The sequence below is a fragment of the Schistocerca nitens genome, chromosome 1, assembly GCF_023898315.1.
Source record: "Schistocerca nitens isolate TAMUIC-IGC-003100 chromosome 1, iqSchNite1.1, whole genome shotgun sequence".
Classification (NCBI taxonomy): Eukaryota; Metazoa; Arthropoda; class Insecta; order Orthoptera; family Acrididae; genus Schistocerca; species Schistocerca nitens.
This window is the reverse complement of record NC_064614.1, coordinates 297,960,217-297,981,489: the sequence shown is the minus strand read 5'-3', so window position 1 is coordinate 297,981,489 and position 21,273 is coordinate 297,960,217. Positions and strand designations below refer to the sequence as shown.

The 21,273-nt window shown below is 46.5% G+C and overlaps 1 protein-coding gene across 1 annotated transcript in view; it reads right to left on the bottom strand.

Moving 5' to 3' along the window:
• The window catches only part of LOC126235517 (transcription factor collier), a 600,438-nt gene that overhangs the window by 151,313 nt on the left and 427,852 nt on the right, over positions 1 to 21,273 (bottom strand). The gene's annotated exons all lie outside the window — the stretch shown is intronic.

Below are 21,273 nucleotides of genomic sequence, written 5' to 3'. Positions count from 1 at the left end.
TATAGAAATGGTTCTAATTTTATTACGTTGTCGAAGTTGATTATGTTTTTTGTGCCTCTTAGTGTTTTGTGTCAAACTGTTTGCTTTCTCACACTGCACCGTTGTTAATAAATAGTCTCGTCAAGAAATGGGCTGAGTGTCCTGCAAGTGACACCTGGAAGTGCCGCCTCCACTCGGGTGACACATTTCTCCGCAGCCGGCAGCCGGCAGTCGGCAGCCGGCAGCCGGGGACAGGCAGCGGAGTGCGGGGGCGGCCGCGGTGCGCGCCGGGGGCGGCGACAGCGCGCTGACAGCGCCGGCGCCGCGCGTCGTGTGGCGAGGCGCGGCCCGGCGTCGCATCCGCCGCCCGCGGAGACTGATTATCCGCGCCGGGCGCCGTGTCTTGTGGTGGACATGCATTATGCACGGCGGCTTTCCTCCGCTCCCGCCGTCGCCGCCGCTCCTTGCCATCAATTAATAACAGCCATATCACGGGACGTCCATAATTGATGGAGCTTCCATTACGGACCATAAGGAGGAGCGAGCGCCTCGGGCCGAAGACGCCTCGGAGGCGGCGGGGGCGGAGGCGAGGGCGGCGGGGGCGGCTGCGAGAGGCCAGCTGAGGACTGGCCGCCTTTCATCTCGGCCGGCACGGCCGCCGCCGCCGGAATCCGGAGCTCCGAGCCGCCGCCACTGCCGCCGCCGGCACCCCGACGCTCTTTAAGCGCCGCGCATGAATTTAAAATCTCAGTCCACCGGCGGCAGTTTTGGGAGGCGAGGGCAGCCGCTAAGTGGCCGCTGTAGCCTCACTGCAGACCGCCCTAATCCCGGCCTCTGCGGGTTGTCATTAACCCACGCCTTTAAGCAGCCTACGTTATGCTTCTACTATCTCATACAGCTTACCATTTAGTTTCTTTTGCTTAGTTACACTGGAGCGCGTAGAGTCAAATTCCTTATGACGTAGTTTATTTTTGCTTTTTTGTGACAGTTTCTCCCCCGGATTAGCACAAGTATCATGACAACAATACCTGTATATATAAAAGGCAATGTCCCGACTCACTGACCTCATCGCCCAGCCCAAACCACTAAGGGGAGGAACTTGAAATATGCAGAGGATCTTATACTGTAGGCGCAGATACTCCATCCGTAAGGGCGTGAAATAGGAGATGAAAGGCTTTGCGAAAATAGGACGCTATTAAGGCAATTTCTAAGCTAGAACTATAAAAACAGTTATTTGATTTCTTGGTCAGAAATAAAAGAGTATGTCTTTCGGCATTTTTGGAAATTCAACCCCTAAGCAGTGAAATAGGGGCTGAAAGGCGTATTGAAAATATGTTACTACTAAGGCAGTTTTGAAGCTAGAATTATGAGAAGCAGTATTTGGCTTTTCGGTTACAATTTTTTTTTTTAAAAATGCATGCTGCATCATTTTTTGGAAATTAGGTCACTAAGGCGGTTCAATAACGGATGACAAGTATTATAAAAATCTTTTGTTATGAAAGTGTTTTTAAAACTAAATCTGTGGAAATTTGTATTTGGCATTTCGGTTAGAATTACGAATGTACGAAGGGACAGATAATCTATAAGTTTAGTCCCTTTAATGTACAAACCAACCAACCAACCGACAAAAATACGCGGTTCAATATTTTTGGAAGTTCAGCCCCTAAGGGGGTGGAACAGGGAATGAAAAGTTCTATAAAAATCCACGTGTTTTCAGCTTTGCATTTAGGAATAAAGAAATACTTGTTTCAAAGTTCATCAAAATTCAACCTCTAAGGGGATGTAAAAGGGAGCGGAAGTTTTTATGGAATTATTTCATTAGGAAAGCATTTATGTCACTCCTTTAGAAGTTGAAATTACAAAAACACCGAAACGCCTATTTTTTCATTTCTAACTTTGAAGTCAAATAACAGTTTTCATAGATTTAGCTTTAGGTTCAGTAGTTCTTTAATAACGATTTTTTTTCTCAAAGAAACTTTGACACCCTCTTGCACCCTCTTAGAGGTTTCATTTTCACAACCGCTGAAACACGTTTTTTTTTATTTGTGATCGGAGAAACCAAATATCAATTTTATGAGCTATAGCTATCAGAATCGCTTGCTGGGCAAAAGTACATTTGTGAAAGACCGTTTTTCTTTGGACGTAATTAGCTTCAAAAGTATAGAAAATGTTATGATTTGTAAAATAAACCAAAGAAACTTCTTTAACATTCGTCATGTAAAAGAATGCTATCCAACAACGTCAACGACAATTCGGCTTTGTCAGAGTTGCATAGAAAAAGAAAAGAGTCTTTAATACTATGCAGATCTATACACGAATTTAGGCAATACGTTTGCACAATATTTTGAAGCGAAAGTGATCCAGTATTATTTTATTCGTTTTAAGGCACTGGACAGAGGGAATCGTATGTATTCTTACCATCACTGAGTGTTCCTAATGCGGATTAGGTGAGGGGAAAAATTACATCACCACGGCTAGAAGTCAGTTTCGAACACCGTTGCAAATATGAATGCACCGTCTCTGCCGTTGCACACCTCAGCTGGTACGAATAACTGTTAGCGGAGAGTGATAGCGTGTACTTTTTGTGTAGATGACAAAAACATATTCGTTTTCCATTTGTACTGAGTGAATAAATCGAATGAAATGACTTACCTCGTATAAAACTATTAACAATAGAGTAGTAACTGTTTAAGACAGGAAAAATTTGCGTATGTCATCTGTGTTTCCTACCATTTCGAGAAATCGTGAAGCAGAAAGTGTGAAGCAGGTGTACCGACGACATCAAAGAAATCGAGAAAAAAGCTGTTAACTGATTCCAGTCAGTGTTAAAAGTTTTCTGACATCGATGGCTCAAGAATACTATAATACTGATCGAGGAACAGTACATGTAAAGGCATCCACTGGGAAAAAGTTGCACAGATCATGTAGTTCAAAGATGAAGGATTAAGGAGAGACTGAAAATTTCCATAGTCTGACCAGGATTCGATCCCGCGCATTTTCGGTTTACAGGCACGCGCTTTACCGCTAGACAACCACACCCAACACTAGGTAAAGAGAATGTAGCTAAATACTGTACACCTAAAGGAATCACAAAGTTATCCTCCGCACGGTGCTGCACACATGCGGCAAGGCCTTCGTGCGAAAAGTTCTCCAGCGATCCAAACTCAGGACACTAGTGCATAGCAAGTGATTTTTCATCGCGGCACTCGAAGCTTAAGAGCGTGTCCACGATAGTGTCGCCAGATAAATGCTGAAGACGTGCACCCACGGGGATAAGGCGACCCTAGGGTGGCGCGCTGGACACGCTTTACGCAAATTAACAGCAGACGGGCGCGCAAAGTGGCGGGGCGGCGCCTCGAGACGGCGGGTAACCAAGCGCGCCGCCTTCTGAGTAGCTCCTCCCCAGCCTCTGCCGGACAGCCGCCTCTCTCCCTGTCAACCTTGACTCGGCTGATTAATACGCGCGCTCCAGGGGACTCTCCCAGCTCACCAACATCTCGTATGCGCCTAGCCTCGCTTGACTGACTGAGTTAGGCAGGTATTATATTTAGCCACGGAGCACAGCATTAGATGCTCGCTGTGTATCCTCTTCGGAGGAAATGATACGATGGGTGTAGTTGAAGCATTTCAGAGAGCACTTGCAGGGAACGGGATGTTGTCGGATAAGGAGAACTGCGGCGTCGCGATTTCCAAAGAGATATTAAGCTCACCGGACGTAACATTAGTCAGCCTCTTCTCCTAAAAGAGCAAACTGATCACTTCGGAGCACTGCAGCTGGTGTGGAATTGGAACCAGGTATAAACTGAAGCAGTTACTCTTTTATAAATTTAAAATTTGGTCATTAGGTATCTGCTAAAGTTGTTCATGTAGAACTATTTATTGAGGCAAATTTATTTTTTTCAACGTTTATCAGACACCAATCACGACATTCGTCAGTGACAGTAATGAGGAGACTGAGGAGTATATACACTCCTGGAAATAGAAAAAAGAACACATTGACACCGGTGTGTCAGACCCACCATACTTGCTCCGGACACTGCGAGAGGGCTGTACAAGCAATGATCACACGCACGGCACAGCGGACACACCAGGAACCGCGGTGTTGGCCGTCGAATGGCGCTAGCTGCGCAGCATTTGTGCACCGCCGCCGTCAGTGTCAGCCAGTTTGCCGTGGCATACGGAGCTCCATCGCAGTCTTTAACACTGGTAGCATGCCGCGACAGCGTGGACGTGAACCGTATGTGCAGTTGACGGACTTTGAGCGAGGGCGTATAGTGGGCATGCGGGAGGCCGGGTGGACGTACCGCCGAATTGCTCAACACGTGGGGCGTGAGGTCTCCACAGTACATCGATGTTGTCGCCAGTGGTCGGCGGAAGGTGCACGTGCCCGTCGACCTGGGACCGGACCGCAGCGACGCACGGATGCACGCCAAGACCGTAGGATCCTACGCAGTGCCGTAGGGGACCGCACCGCCACTTCCCAGCAAATTAGGGACACTGTTGCTCCTGGGGTATCGGCGAGGACCATTCGCAACCGTCTCCATGAAGCTGGGCTACGGTCCCGCACACCGTTAGGCCGTCTTCCGCTCACGCCCCAACATCGTGCAGCCCGCCTCCAGTGGTGTCGCGACAGGCGTGAATGGAGGGACGAATGGAGACGTGTCGTCTTCAGCGATGAGAGTCGCTTCTGCCTTGGTGCCAATGATGGTCGTATACGTGTTTGGCGCCGTGCAGGTGAGCGCCACAATCAGGACTGCATACGACCGAGGCACACAGGGCCAACACCCGGCATCATGGTGTGGGGAGCGATCTCCTACACTGGCCGTACACCACTGGTGATCGTCGAGGGGACACTGAATAGTGCACGGTACATCCAAACCGTCATCGAACCCATCGTTCTACCATTCCTAGACCGGCAAGGGAACTTGCTGTTCCAACAGGACAATGCACGTCCGCATGTATCCCGTGCCACCCAACGTGCTCTAGAAGGTGTAAGTCAACTACCCTGGCCAGCAAGATCTCCGGATCTGTCCCCCATTGAGCATGTTTAGGACTGGATGAAGCGTCGTCTCACGCGGTCTGCACGTCCAGCACGAACGCTGGTCCAACTGAGGCGCCAGGTGGAAATGGCATGGCAAGCCGTTCCACAGGACTACATCCAGCATCTCTACGATCGTCTCCATGGGAGAATAGCAGCCTGCATTGCTGCGAAAGGTGGATATACACTGTACTAGTGCCGACATTGTGCATGCTCTGTTGCCTGTGTCTATGTGCCTGTGGTTCTGTCAGTGTGATCATGTGATGTATCTGACCCCAGGAATGTGTCAATAAAGTTTCCCCTTCCTGGGACAATGAATTCACAGTGTTCTTATTTCAATTTCCAGGAGTGTACATGAACCAGACACCTGAAAGATCGCAGCAGTTTTTGTATATTGCACAATGAAGAAAAGGTGCCATCAGTCTGAAGATTAATTTAAACACCAAAGGCGCAAGACTGCGACTCACCTACAATTCACAATGCACTAACACTCATTGCCTGGCATGTTCTAAGATACTTCTATTGATCAGAGTAAAAAGAAAAAAAATTGATATATCGGTAACTTGCGTGCCTGCAAACCGAGTGGTTGTGGGACTAAATCCAGGTCAGATCAGAGATTTTTTTATGGCTGCCCAGAATTCACCTCTCATCGGCATTAATACTCTCCATAAACGGCATGTGGTTCAAATGGCTCTGAGCACTATGGGACTCAACTGCTTTGGTCATCAGTCCCCTAGAACTTAGAACTACTTAAACCTAACCTAAGGACATCACACACATCCATGCCCGAGGCAGGATTCGAACCTGCGAACGTAGCAGTCGCACGAAACGGCATGTGATTCGAATTCCACGTTAAGCTGTAAGTCTCGCTGCCCTTGTCGTGTGAATGGGTAAGGTTAGACACACACCAGTCACTGAAGTGGTGTCAGTTGAAAGACTTGCACCAGTCCATTGAGCCACACGAAATTATTGTTATTTTCAGCTTTACTGAGAATATTCTCTTCTCGTATTGTTTCAGACTATTAATGAAATCGTTTTGGAACGTTTTCTTATGTTTACCGACAAACTGGGTTTGCAGCTTCCAGTGCAGGTAATGTAGGTAGTGTCTGTAGTCCTTTGTCTCTGCTTGCCCATTGGCAGTCGATATTTAATACATAAAATGTCCACGCATACATGTTTAGGCATTATATTTGGTAGTTACGTCTAGATTATAGTGTGGAAATAGTGTATCGTTAGAACACATGGTCTAAGGGACTGTCCTTGTTATCAAAGCAAGCCTCTTTGCGGAAATGTCCTGAATTAAATCCTGAACTTCTCCACACAGAAGTGAGGACTTGTGACGCTGTTGCTGGTGTTCCGTCCGCCGGATATGGAGGGTAAGCTCGGGGACTCCCTTTCTGCTATTCAATAGGACTATGCTACATGCCGGCGTCGTATGTCATCCTCCTTTTTTCTCTCATCATCATCCAACACGCCAACGGTTCTGCCGCAGTCGTAACTCCGGTTGTCGTAACATCATCGAAATTAAGCGCAGTCGGGCCTGGCCAACAGATGGCTGACCATTCGGGTCTACAGAGCGCTGTTGGGAAGAGTGGTGTATTCAGCCCTTGCAAGGCCGATTAAGGACCTACTTGACTGAGAAATAGTCACAAAATCCGACAGCGACCGAAGGAGCCGTTTGCTGATCACATGCCCGTCCACATCCAGGCCCGGTGGCGCCTACCGACTGGTCGGTTGGTTCCAGTGGACATTTCAAGGCGTATTCGAATGGAGTTGTCATCCAACACAAATATGGCACCGCACTGTACACACAGTCATTACAGTCATCTACACTTACCATATACACTTAAACGCATAACTCTCACTCTTCGTGAAGGAAAGGTGCCAGTGTGCACGGAGGAGGAAAATACTTCTCAATTTGGCGACTGAACCTGCCGTTCTGGATCTTCCAGCTAAACATGCTATAGGGCTTTACATGTTATGGGTCCAGTCCCACGCCTTGTGTTTCTCGTTACAGATAAAACGAAGGGGACAAGGATGCCACCTCATGACGGAGGATAAACACCCAAAACACAACACTTTACCATGTCTAACACAGTGTAGGCAAACAGTTGGAAAACAAAGCAGCTTCCAGTCACCTCGGAATAGGTATATACGGGTCTGTATGGTTTTCAAAGGATTTTTACATCATTGTTCTTACAAAATAGGGCAAGTTCAGGTAACTATGGTGGAGGTGGATAGCGATCTCGCATCCTTCTTCCCAAAGTAGATCAAAAAGACTAAACACATTGAGGTTTGGTGAGTTTGGTAGCTAGAGGAGATGTGACGATTCATCCTCGTGCTCACAAAACCAGTCCTGGGTTTTGAAACGCAGCACCACTGTTGGGGAACAAAATGGCCGCAAAATTATTGGCAGTAACACGACCTTGCAGAGTAACCACGGTGCCCATGGAATACCACGATGTGGATATCCAGATCATCGCCGAATCCCCGCTGTATTACACTCTTGGCCCAAGCAGTCGGCATCGTACGCTTGGGACGGCGTTGTCCCGGCCAGTTGGAAACAATGTGAAACAAGACGAAATCACTGCCTATAATTGCTCCATAGTCCAACTTTTTTGGCTTCGGCACCACGTTTTCCTTTTACGGGCATTTGAATCACTCGCCCCGCAATTCCCTGCTTAAGGAGCTCTCTACGTGTCGTAATGATGCCGACAGGTTTCGCAGGTGCAACATTCGGTTCTGCAGTAGGTATCGTCTTCTGTTTGTTCGTCACAATGCTCTTCAATGATCGTCTGTGACGATCACTCAACGCACAGTTTCATCCGCGTTGTGACTTAGAGGTTGACGTTATTCCGCTTTCCCTGCATGCGGTGTATAGCTTCGATACGGTGCCTCTTACGGAAGGTATCCAGCATTGGTGGCTCCCACTGATCCACCTCGCCATACCGTCTGTTACTTACTGGTACTGAACACACAATGACGTAGAGGCAGCTCTCAGAGTGCCGCGTTCTCTCCAGACCGTAGGACCCCAGGGCGGACGACGGATGGACTGCGGTGTTTGCGAGTAATATTTGCCCGCGACGTCCCGAGGTGGTCTCGCCTTATTCGATTAGGAGCAGGAGCCGTCGAGTGTGTGGCTTTTAGCGGCCACCGCGTGTGTAATTGGCAGACAATGCAAGGGCTAAGAGGCGGAGGGAGCGCCAATAATTGGGACATACTTAACAGGATTACCGCCGCCCCGTGGCCGGCGGAACGCGGCGCCATCTGGCGACGGCGCAGGGGGCGGTCCGTCTCAGGAGGCGGTCTACACTGCACCACACTGAACTACGGGGCCTCGGACATCTCTACGAGCATTCGTTCCACAAGCTCAGCTGAGGGTGGCATCACGTGCTTGAGGAGTTTAGATTTGAATGATGACTCTCCCTCCATCTCTTGTGTTTTCATATTCGTCGGTAGAACTCTTTTAATCATTTCCGTCTACCAATCAATTGGGCATGTTTCGAATTCCGCGTAATGCCGCTGAAGAATCACGTACAGTAAAGATTGGGAAAATTGCGCTGCCCAAATGAACTGCCCGAGTTGGTCCAAACTCTGAGGATAGAACGGTGTACTAACAATAAGCGACTGATATTTCACAGACATGACGTACGCGCAGCCCCTTTACCTGACAGAGCTGTCTGCTTTATGACAAGAAAGGCCAGGCCTGTGTTTTGCCAAACTTGTCAGCAAAAAGTTGTCACAAACGCGTCAACAAGTGCTGGTATTTCTCAGAGATGAAAATATGTAAGTAACGTCAACGATGTCTGGGAGCCCGCATCTCGTGGTCGTGCGGTAGCGTTCTCGCTTCCCACGCCCGGGTTCCCGGGTTCGATTCCCGGCGGGGTCAGGGATTTTCTCTGCCTCGTGATGGCTGGGTGTTGTGTGCTGTCCTTAGGTTAGTTAGGTTTAAGTAGTTCTAAGTTCTAGGGGACTTATGACCACAGCAGTTGAGTCCCATAATGCTCAGAGCCATTTGAACCTTTGTTTTGATGTCTGGGAGATAGCTTTGTCATGCCGTGGCATTCCGACATTTACAAGACTTGCGCCCACGACAGTCTGTTTGTGTGGAACCAGTGTGTAGAAGAGTGTCGTGCCCAGTCATGAGCCGCGAACGGGTACCTGACGACGAAATGTGAACGTGTCGGGAAATGAGCGCTGTTTTGCGTACACTGCCATAAAGGACCTTTCCGCTTGATCCACATTGCGGGTTGACGATAGAACACTGCAATGGGTTTTAGTTAGAAGGCGTCGACAGACGTTGCTGGCAAAGGAATAGACCAATGTCTCCACCACCTTTACGTTGCCTTTCAGTATTGGGAAACCGCAAACACATGACACTCCATTGGACGCTTGAATGTCACGAATCTCGCTTCTACGTTTTCTGTACGGTAGCCGCATAAGTGTTAGACGCTACTCTCTGTTATTGGGTGCCATAGTAAATAAACGCAGTCACAAGAGCACCCACTTTAGAGCCTGAGGTAATGGCTTCCTTCAGGTAATTCCACGTGACATATTGTAGTACGAAGCCCGACTCCGTGTGGCGAGGAATATGCCTGAACGCCTGGAACCACTATACTTCCTTGTATCACGTTTGCCTGCCATGCCGTCCATCGAACATGTTTTATGTCCAGCTGCTCGGCAAATTGTTTATCACGATCCTCTGGTAACTACTGTTGGTGCTATGTGGTCCAGCATACAGGCCACATGGCGGTATAATACCCATCAATGTATCCAGACCCTCTTTGTTTTCACGGTACGACCTGTAGCAGCTTTGACTGCAATACTTGGGGATAACAAATTCTCACAATCACCCTTCTGTGATCCTAATGCTTTGTGTAGTTTCACATATCAAAATTGTAACATAAAGTTCATTTAGGTCACATGTATAGCAGTTTTCATTGACGGTAGACCCTAGATTCCTTCATGCGAGAGAGCTTAACTTCTTGATGGTAGCGCAAGAGTAATGCTACGCTGATGCTTATTGTTAAGTGACCGTATCCTAGGATGCCTCAGATGTGACCTTATATTTTTATTAATGCACAGATAATTAAAATTCTTCATATGTAAATGAATATTTGAATTTGTCCTGAACTCAGTGCCCCTCTGATGTAGCTGTTCGATTATAAAAGTGCATAAAGAAAAGGAACTGCCCAAAAGTATATTACTCTCCTATGATGATCACATAGAACGCGCACGTTTTGTTGCTGCCAACCCTTGTGTGAGTTGGACAGTAGCAGTGAGAGGACAGAGTTGGATGTGGGTGTCGTGAGAATGCATACGAAGAAGTGATAAAATAAACGTTTGTGATAGGATGTCGAGGATACAAGAAAAAAAAAAAGGTACAGAAATTTGACGAAGTGCTCACATGACTCATCAAGATTGTGCAGTTGGCACTAGTTTGTACGGGTGCGAAGATGCAAGGAGAATAATAATAATTTACAATAAAAAAGAGCTGTTATGGGTGTTTTCTTTAATTTAGTCATCTTCCCACAAAAATTAGTGCAACGAAAATGTACAGTGATATCACTATGAAGGGAGCTACGTACTCAGCCAGGATTCCCCGTCATGACGAAAGTAAAACAGAGCACATTATTGGCATGTTCAGGAAAACATCACTTCATTCGCAGAAGACGGATCAAGGTACAATTAAACATGAAGACTATAGGATTCAGAGCTCATGAACAGATATTAAATGTCGCAGGTTCTTTCAGCATAATTTCCTTATGTCATCAGATTGTATCATACAAAAAAGAAGTAAAAAGTAAGAATGATATTTGTAGGGTCATAAACAGTAATAGACTGTTCTTATACAGCAGAAAAAGTGACGCAGTTAATTAATTATACAGGAATTTCAGTAACACCTTCACACCTCAGAATTGCAGTCGTAGTAGAATATCAGAAGTCGCAATATATTGTGCAACTTTTAACTACATGAAATCGACGGAAATAAATGAGTGTAACACTGTTACGTGCAATATACACTATCAGAAGTATCGGGACAACTGTTGGGGGACTCAGTATGGGAAGTACCCACCATACGCCTTTGTGACGACTTAAACTCTGCTGGCGACGATTTGAACGAGGTGTCTGAATGTCTGTGGAGGGATGGTAGCTCCTTCTTCCTCGAGAGTCGAAACCAGAAAACGTCTTATGTTGGATGCTGAGGTCTGGAACGATGTCGACGTGTTCCAAAGAGTTCAAGTATGGCCTCTGGGCGGCCCACTCCATTGTTATAGTCCACAAACTATTGCCTCGAAGATGCATGCTGTCTTGTTGATACGACATTGTCTTCGAATCGTTCCTAAACTGTACGCAGTACACAATGCTAAACATGTGTTCATAACCTCCCGCATTTAGCTTTTTCTGAAGCGCAATATGGAGACCAAACCCTAATCGCGAAAATAGCCACATGGTGACACGTAACGCTCTCCAGACATTCGCCAAACCCATATTCTCTAGCGGCCTGTCACGGGATTCATCACTCTTTCCCAGTCATTCACGGTGCTGGGGCTCCGCTCTTTCCACCGCCGCTTAGCACTGACTACAGAAATGTGTACTGCAAGTGACGAGTGATTCCTTCCACTGATTTAATGCGATTTTTTAAAACCATCCTCCGCCGCAATGCTGGACGGTGCCTTTCAGTCAGCACACGAGGTCTGCCAGGTTCTGCTTCAGCTCTGCCCGTCCCTTCACGTTTCCACTCCACAATATCACCACCAATAGTCGGGTGGCTGTAGGGGATTGAAATGCTCTTGATGGTTTCGTTACTCCCGTTACATCCCATGAGCAGTCCAGCGGCCCAAGTTCGCGAGTCACTGAGCTCTCTTGAAAGGCGCAGTGTGCTGCTGCTGCTTCTCTACTGACAACACAGAAGTCTCTGCCCGATTTTACACTACTGGCCATTAAAATTGCTACACCACGAAGATGGCGTGCTACAGACGCTAAATTTAACCGACAGGGAGAAGATGATGTGATATGCAAATGATTAACTTTCCAGAGCATTCATATAAGGTTGGCGCCGGTTGCGACACCTACAACGTGCTGACATGAGGAAAGTTTCCAACCGATTTCTCTTAGACAAACAGCAGTTGACCGACGTTGCCTGGTCAAACTTGTTGTGATGCCTCGTGTAAGGAGGAGAAATGCGTACCATCACGTTTCTGACTTTGATAAAGGTCGGATTGTGGCCTATCGCGATTGCGGATTATCGTATCGCGACATTGCTGCTCGCGTTGGTCGAGATCCAATGACTGTTAGCAAAATATGGAATCGGTGGGTTCAGGAGGGTAATACGGAACGCCGTGCTGGATCCCAACGGCCTCGTCTCACTAGCAGTCGAGATGACAGGCATCTTATCCGCGTGGCTATAACGGATCGTGCAGCCACGTCTCGATCCCTGAGTCAACAGATGGGGACGTCTGCAAGAGAACAACCATCTGCACGAACAGATCGACGACGTTTGCAGCAGCATGGACTATCAGCTCGGAGACCGTGGCTGCGGTTACCCTTGACGCTGCCTCACAGACAGGAGCGCCTGCGATGGTGTACTCAACGACGAACCTGGGTGCACGAATGGCAAAACGTCATTTTTTTTCATTTTTTCGGATGAATCCAGGTTATTTTTACAGCTTCATGATGGTCGCATCCATGTTTGGCGACATCGTGGTGAACGCACATTGGAAGCGTGTATTCGTCATCGCCATACTGGCGTACCACCCGGCGTGATGGTATGGGGTGCCATTGGTTACACGTCTCGGTCACCTCTTGTTCACATTGACGGCACTTTGAACAGTGGACGTTACATTTCAGATGTGTTACGACCCGTGGCTCTACCCTCCATTCGATCCCTGCGAAACCCTACATTTCAGCAGGATAATGCACGACCGCATGTTGCAGGTCCTGTACAGGCCCTTCTGGATACAGAAAATGTTCGACTGCTGCCCTGGCCAGCATATTCTCCAGATCTCTCATCAATTGAAAACGTCTGGTCAATGGTGGCCGAGCAACTGGCTCGTCACAATACGCCAGTCTCTACTCTTGATGAACTGTGGTATCGTGTTGAAGCTGCATGGACAGCTGTACGGTACCTGTACACGCCATCCAAGCTCTGTTTGACTCAGTGCCCAGGCGTATCAAGGCCGTTATTAGGGCCAGAGGTGTTTGTTCTGGGTACTGATTGCTCAGGATCCATGCACCCAAATTGCGTGAAAATGTAATCACATGTCAGTTCTAGTATAATATATTTGTCCAATGAATACCCGTTTATCATCTGCATTTCTTCTTGGTGTAGTAATTTTAATGGCCAGTAGTGTATACTGGCGGGTCCCGTTGTCGTGACGTCTAATGCTAAACCCCGAATTAGGGAAAGATGTCTGGATACTTTTGATTAGATAATGTAGTTAACTGAATACTGGCATTTTAACGTCGCCATTGTACTAGTTACACGTCAGTCCCGCACGAAATGCCATCTGAAGTTGCTAAGTGTCTATGTTCCGTTATGGTCGATACAATTTGTTAACAAATACAGCTATGTTTGTATCTACGCACATCAGAACAAGCTAGTGCTGACGATATTTGCGTAAGTGCTCGAGTATCAGAATTTTACGCTACCCCGTCATCACCTCACTCCATATTTGTATAAAATGTACATAATCTAGAAACATGACTTTTCTCGATTAAATGAAACCACGGAAACACAGGAATTCGTGCTATATTTCAACTTAGGAGTATTAAAAAGTATGAGTAGTTTTATATCCCAGCACTGAGGAAGCTTCATTCACTATTCATATAAAAACAACGGCTGTAACATAGTTACAACATAAATGTATCTATATATGACGGTAGTATCTGTTGCCGAAAGAACAGTTACCGTGGATGACCATGCAGCTTTGCTAGAAATGAAATGATAATTAAATAGACACCCTAGCTGCATACAGGCGTTGATGTACTTCATTGGGGACATGTTGAAATTTTCAACATGTCCCCAATGAAGTACATCAACGCCTGTATGCTGCTAGGGTGTCTATTTAATTATCATTTCATAAATGTATCTTTTCACTGTCAACGCCATATTGTACAAAATCATTACAAGTCCAGAGTGAAGCGAAGCAGGGAAAGCCGCTGTGTATACACGGCGGGAGAAGTATGATGAAATGCTTTCACAACACACAGGACAGCGCCATTACTCATGGTCTGATTTCAGAAAACTTTGTCGCGACTACTGTCAATACCAATACAGCAGTTTCTTACCTCACAAAAAAGAAAGAAAGATGAAGAAAGAGAGGATGGACTCTGGTACATTTGTGTTTCTCAACGTGTAGTCTGATAAGAAAGAACAATAAAGAATTTAACGAAACAAATTATATTTTGTAGTGCATTATAAGCGGAACAAAAGAAAAGTCCAGGTGTAGTACAGCGCACATACAAACTCATGCTGCTACTTAGAAAACAAGCTTGATCAATAGTGCACTTGCCGGCCGCGGTGGTCTAGCGGTTCTAGGCGCGCAGTCCGGAACCGCGCGACTGCTACGGTCGCAGGTTCGAATCCTGCCTCGGGCATGGATGTGTGTGATGTCCTTAGGTTAGTTAGGTTTAAGTAGTTCTAAGTTCTAGGGGACTGATGACCACAGCTGTTAAGTCCCATAGTGCTCAGAGCCATTTGAACCATTTGAATAGTGCACTTATTTATGACTGACGTGCTATACTCGTCACTCATTTGAATACACATAGACAAAATCATCCACTGTTTTACACTTTAAAATTTTCTTAAGACAGGGTAATGATCTAAAATGTTGACCTCTGAGCTCTTTCAAAACGCGGTAGTGTAGAAAGTGAGGCATGAAATGATCTTGAGTTGTGAACTATAGGTCGCGAATGAGTTCAGGTTTCGAGGAAGATCGAATTGTTTCCATTGCGCTTAAAGCAGCGTTGTGACTACGGTAGATGGCGCCAAGACAAACTTCGGCTTTACGAGCCCCAGCCCGTGCCTGCATCTTCATGGCTGCTTAACTTGCTTATTCGTTTACTGAAACGAACACCACTTTACAAGGAAGTAAAAGGTAAATACGAGGGGCGTTCAGAAAGTAAGCTCCGATCGGTCGCGAAATGGAAACGACTATGAAAATCCGATAAAGCTTTGCACAGATGTGTTGGGTAGTGTCTCTAGTATAACCCCAGTTAGCATCACGTCGCTCTTCTCATTTCTGAGCTCGCAGTGAGTGCGTAAAGATGTCTAGAAAATAGTGTCTGCCGCCAAGTACGAGGGCCTGGTGAGAAATTTCGCCTGAAGCTATGCAGCTAACATTACATAACTGTCGTGCTGTTTATTCTTCAAGACAATTCTCAGCCGCATTCTGCAGGGGCAATGAAGATGTTCCTGCATCGTTTTCAAATGGAAATGTGAGATTACCCACAATACAGTCCGCAATTGTCTCCCCCTGAGTTTCATCTCTGGTCACATGAACCGCTGTCTTTGAAGACAACATTTTGACACAGACAACGAGGTGTAGGCCAGCGTGGAGAATTGGCGGAAAGCACTGGCGGCTGCCTTCCATGATGAGGCTATTGAAAAGTTGGTACAACGCTGAGACAAAAGTCTAAGTCAGAACGGCGACTACGTAGAGAAGTAGCTGAAAGGTGTAGCTAATTGTTACAAGTAAAACATTTCTGATGTTCACTGTGGTTTCAATTTGGCAATCAATCGGAGCTTACTTTCTGAACAGGCCTCGTATTTCAGTAATTAGTTTTTAATGATACAGTTCAAAACATAGAAAATACGTATTCCTAAGTCACATTGTTTGCAACAATAACGGGATTCCTTTTTTCAATGTTTTACTGTCGATCAACGCAACGCCTTAACAAGCACAAACAATGAACACAAAATGCACACTTTACATTTTTTTATGTCAGCTCACTTGAAAAAATGAGACTGGCTCCAACTAGTAGCCGAAAACAACTCACAAGCGTCTCCGTACCACGAATGTATACGTCTCATGGATTATTGCTCGACACAGCCCATTCCGAATATTCTCACGATTTCATTTCACACATCTACGACCCCTTCCCATTTTAGCGCTTACCAATCCTTTTCCTCCTCCTCCTCGTGCTCCTCATCTTTCTTCTTCTTCTTCTTGTTCATGTTCTTCTCCTTCCTCTTCCGCTCGTCTTTCAGCCTCGCTCCTACTTTTTTCTATTACTCTTCCTCATTTGTTAATCTGTCACAAAACAGTGCCTCTAAGGTGCCGAGGACACCAGCCACGGGTACAATATTGTAGTTGCGCCACTGCGTTAGAGTTGGGTTGCTTCTTCCATAAAAGAGAAAATGTATTGGTTCAAATGGTTCAAATGGCTCTGAGCACTATGGGACTCAACTGCTGAGGTCATTAGTCCCCTAGAACTTAGAACTAGTTAAACCTAACTAACCTAAGGGCATCACAAACATCCATGCCCGATGCAGGATTCGAACCTGCGACCGTAGCGGTCTCGCGGTTCCAGACTGCAGTGCCTTTAACCGCACGGCCACTTCGGCCGGCTAAAATGTATTGGCATTGGTTCGTTGTTCCTGTGTTTCAACGATGTGCACCACTCATATTTGTTGCTGCGCCAACATGTGCCACTATTACGAATCTGACTTTTAAGGAAATATGGACGATTAGTTCAAAAAATTATTCAAATGGCTCTGAGCACTATGGGAATTAACATCTGAGGTCATCATTCCCCTAGAACCTAGAACTACTTAAACCTAAGTAACCTAAGGACATCACACACATCTATGACCAAGGCAGGACTCGAACCTGCGACCGTAGCGGTCGCGCGGTTCCAGACTGAGGCGCATAGAACAACTCGGCCACAGCGGCCGGCACGATTAGTCATCGCCTTGTTTTAAATGCATCGGTACTTCGTTCCTCAGTTGTACAGTGCCTATATTAAGTTCGGCTGTGGAACAATTTTAAAATATTTGACTATGTCGGAGAGACCATCATTCATCTGATGTCCACTGCTGGATAAGAGCCTCTTCTGCATTTCTTCATGCACCACCGTCTCCAGCTATACGTACCCATGATGCACCTGCGTGCCACCTATCCATCCTCCAGTACCTGATTGTCTTGTATTTTACTTAACTCTGGAATCCAGCAAACAGCTGAGAGGGAACAGCCTTGAGGGCTGGCGCGAATGCTTAGTGCGGCTGCCGCACCAAAAAACGTAACGCGATTATGTATACTTCTCCACGAGGAAGCCTCAGTGTCGCCTCATTTCTATAGACGACGTGGATCTGGCAGCAGGCTTTTGCGCTTTGCAGTTGAAAACTGGCAACAGCGCTGCCACTTGTCAAGGTTCTTCATTCGTAGTAAGAGTTACTGGTAAGCATGCGACAGCATGCGTAGCTAATATATTCCAAAACACAGAGCATAAAAACGGGATTTTCCGGTACTCGTACCTCAGTTTCTATTGGCAATAAAAAGATAGCATCAAGTGTTTTGGATAGCCCTTCAGCTAGGGACCATTTGTATATCTAACTGAAGGATCATCTTAGTGTCACTACCCTACAGTACGGGGTCAAAATATGAATATTACACACTTCCTCCTGCTTAGGCAAATGGAGCAAATCGATTGGTTCTTTTTGCCATTTGATGTGATCTACAGTGGGGTTGATGGGATTAGCGGAGGCACTATTAGTTCATGGCAAAAATGTTTTTTTATTATATTTTCGCCGTCACCTGCAGACCAAACCCCATCCGGGGATTCCAAGAAGTCTATGAGCAGCAAATGGCTTAAATTTTTACAATATATTTTTAAGATGACGATCTGGAGCACCTTGAAAATTTTCTTGGTATCTTTATCCGTTTCCAACATACAGAGATTCAAAGTTACCCTATTTCTACTCGTAAATTCCGGTATCAGGCGATATCTAAATAATAAGTAACCGCAGTAAACTGGTCAAATTTAAACGGTATAATCTTTAGGCAAATATATAGAAGAGCCATAAGCCAGTTTTCAAACACCTTTATCCGCCATCGAGAAACACCACAAAAACTTGTTTTTTGGGCACTAAAACCTAGCCGCGGATTCCGAAACGGCTATGCACAGCAAATGGCTGTAATTTTTGCGATGTATTCCTAAGATACCGATGTCGGAAAACTCTGAAAATTTTCTTCATTTGTTTATTCGTTTCCGATATACAGAAGTTCAAAGTAACCCTACTTACTCACGTAAAAATGCACGTAGAATCCGCTGTGGGGCGAAAACGTAGTTTATAAAGTGACGTAGCACAGAGATATATGCTGTAACGTGTCTCCATTTATCATCTGGGAACTCCGTGCTGCAATACTGAAGCACGTACAAATTTTTTTTTGCACGTAAGATTTTTGGGAAAGTTTTTAAGGGTGATGAGGAAAGTAGAATGAGGCAGCTGGTACTCCACTTTTGAGTCGGAATTTTTTAAATGAACGGAACATATTCGCATTTTTTTTTACTCGGATAGGAGCATTTGTCCACTGGTAGTACTGATTCCAACATTCGTCTCTCCTTGAAACGCTTAATGACTCAATTTTTGGATGGTCTATCACAATAAGTTAAAAATCTGGGCTTTGCTTAGAATTCCTCGACGACAAACAGAGCTGGTGGCGCAGGCGGCCGCGGAGAAGAGCGTCAGTTGTGATAGTAGCGGCCGCGTAACGAAATTGTTAGGGAATTCAGTATTCCAAGATACGCAGTACCAAAAGTGTACCAAGAATACCACATATCATGCATTACCTCACCACGGAGAATGGAGTGGCCGACGGCCTTCACTTAACGACCGAGAGCAGCGGCATCCGTGTAGGGTTGTAGAACTAACGGACAAGCAAGACTGTGAAATAACCGCAAAAACCAATGTTGGACGTACGACGAATGTAGCCATTAGGGCAGTGCGGTGAAATTTGGCGTTAATGGGCTGTGGCAGCAGACGACCCACACAACTGCCTTTGCTAACACCACAGTACTGTCTGCAGTGCCTCTGCTGGGCTCTTGATCATATGGGTTGGATCCTAGACTACTGGAAAACCGTGTCTTGGGAAGACGAGTCCCGATTTCTCTTGGTGAGAGACGATGGGAGGGTTCTAGGGTGGCGCAGAACAACGAAGCCGTGGATCCAATCTGTCAACAACGTACTGTGCAAGCTGCTGGGGGCTCCATAATGGCATGGGCTGTGTTTACATGGAATGTACTCTATCCTCTGTTCCAACTGAGCCGATCATTGACTGGAAATGGTTATGTTCAGGTACTTGAAGACAATTTGCAGCCATTCATGGACTTCATGTTCCCGCACGACGATGGAATTTTTATGGATGGCAATGCGACATGTCATCGGGCCATAATTGTTCGCGACTGGTTTGAAAAACACTCTGGGCAATTTGAGCGATTTATTTTGCCACCCATCGAACATTTATGGGATATGCACAAAATCCTGCACCGACAACACATGCGCATTTATGGGTGCCTACGGAACCACCAATGTTAGCACTGTATAGGGGATCATGGAGGAATTTTATAAGGGGGACTATGCTCCAGACTAAACGCTGAAATGCATAATCAATCTTAAATGATGATGATGATGATGACGCAAGCAGCATGGCTCAATATTTCTGCTGGGGACTTCCAACGACTTGTGAAGTCCATGCTATGTCGAGTTGCTGCACTACGCGCAGGAAAAGGGGGTTCGACCCGATATTAGGAGGAATCCCGCGACTTTCGTGACCTCAGTGTAATGCAGCAGATTTTACGTGTGATTTAGGACAAGGCAGCCCATATCATGACGCGGAAAGTTGTTGATGACGATCACTCCACCGTAGAGATGTGCGACACAACCTCATTTCCTAACAAGGAGATGACTCGCTTCTGCTACTGTTGAACCTCAAACCACGTTATACGAATATCACAGAAGGTAGTGGTTTCACATGTAAAGTGACAGTTGTACAGGGAGCCGAGTTAGACAATAGGGTCCATATTAAGAGCATCTTCGTTTTGTACGTTTTAGCTATGTTTCGTATTTGTTTTCCTTATCGTCTTCCTTCAGTCCTAGTCCCTACACTTTTGTCTGTTTCCGGTGTCTCCGAGTGGCGTTGTTCACCTTAACCCGGAAATGAGCTTAAATCGTTGTCCTTCCTCAGTTTTGATACGGGTAACATTAGCAATAATTGTTTACTTCTTGGCGGATTGCATTTTAATATCGGCTTACAGTCTCGACCTACTTGAATCTAACAACAGGCAGGTACTGCGAAGGACTCGTTGATTTTGTTTCTGCGTTCAGTTGCTCGCCACCGTGGTCCCCCCCCCCCCCCCCCCCCCCGCATCTCCCACTCTCTCGTCCAGCGTACGATCCTCGGTGGCACTGGACTAAGCGGCACTGATTGAGTTGTCCTGCGCTCGACACCGGCTGTGGCCCGCAGGTGAGGAGCGGCGGGCTGCGTCAGCGACACAGCTGGTTCGCAGCTGGCGCCCAGACACCCCACATGTAACTCGGTTTTATTTGGCAATTAAAGCCACAGCGGCAGGGGGAGGAGGTCAGCGGCGGGGGAGCGCAAGGAGGGCGGCCTCGGGGCGACGGCTCCATGTCTGGCGAGTTAATATTTGCAGACACGCCGTGTGGCCGGCGCACATGAAAGACCCCTGCCTGCTGGAATTAGCCAACGAGATTAGGGCGGCGGCAGCGGCCAAGCCGCGGGCGATCCGGCGGGCACCCGCCATCTGCCACCGCTGCAACCTCCACACAATGAGCAGTCCGCTACTCACCGTCCGAATGCGTCTCAATGCGCGCCTTCCCGTACAGTGTTTGGAAACACGCTTCGCTTTTTCCAACAAGGCATTCAGCTTCTTTGGATGGTGCGCTCATAGTATGCTGATGGAGATGTTATGCGTTAGATCGTAAATACCTTGGCGAAAGACACGAAGCTAATACTTCAGTATTTCAATGCTTGTTGGATCTACTGATTAAAATTTTAAGTATTTTGAGTTCAGAAAAGAATCATTACCACAGATGAAGAATGAGTACTGTTGTCTATATTTAATGTTACTGGAACTTCTCACGTGCAGATCGCAACACAAACACAGCATGCCGAAGGGACGTTCACATGTGAGAACGGTGAACGTCCAGAAGCGCACTATTAATCAATAATGCCGAGAAAACTTTAGGGATCAGAAAAGGGTAGGAATGGTCGACTGCCTCTGACGAATACACT